This window comes from Octopus bimaculoides, chromosome 5 (genome assembly GCF_001194135.2).
Source record: "Octopus bimaculoides isolate UCB-OBI-ISO-001 chromosome 5, ASM119413v2, whole genome shotgun sequence".
In the NCBI taxonomy this organism is placed as follows: domain Eukaryota; kingdom Metazoa; phylum Mollusca; class Cephalopoda; order Octopoda; family Octopodidae; genus Octopus; species Octopus bimaculoides.
In genome coordinates, this window is record NC_068985.1 from 10,764,653 (window position 1) to 10,765,548 (window position 896).

The following is an 896-nucleotide window of genomic DNA, read 5'->3' on the forward strand; positions in this document are numbered from 1 at the left end:
AAAAAAAAAAAAAAAAAGGCATTCTATAATTCTAATTTCCCTCCGCCCCCACCCAATTCTTCAATTTTCACTATTTTTTTAAAAATTGAAATTAAAAAAAAATTTTTTTTTCAGAATCATAATCTCGTATTTATTACGTATTTTGCAAAAAAAAAAAGGTAAAAAAAAAAATTCTGAAAAAAGTGAAAACTGAATTTTTTTTATGGGGTGTGTGTGTGTGAGGTAAATTGAAATTTTAAAATTCGTTTTTTTTTGGGGTGGATCAGAATCTCTGTACTCGAAAATGGGGGATTCTATATAAAAAAAAAAAATACGAAAGAGGGTGTTGCCCACATTCCTTACGTCGGCTCCTTAATGGATCCCCTTTAACTATATCTATGTATGTTGGTGTTTATATTTTAAAAGCTCAAGTCGTTTACTTGTATATAAGTCTTTTTCTGTTATATAGCACATTAATATCTGTTCATGTGTATGAAAGTAGCATTATGAATAAAAGCAACAAGCTACGGGAATGATAAAATATATCATATTTTGAAACTTGTGTGAGATTAAATTCAAAGAAAGCAACGAAACTTATTTTCAGTTTTATTTTATGTTAATTGGAAGAGGACGACAGAATCTGAAATCGCCTGAATAAAATATTAGCATCATTAACAAAGAACCTACTTCATGTAATATGCAAAGTATATCAATATATATATATTATTATAAGGCTTCGTGTTTGTAATACTTCAGTGAAGGCAAGGCAACTTTTAGGGCTTCAACACTAAGCGCTTTTCCGAAGATTTACTGTTAATTTAATACCATATATGGTCACACACACACACACACACACGCATGCACATATGTATGTATGTATGTATATATATATATATATATATATATATATATATATA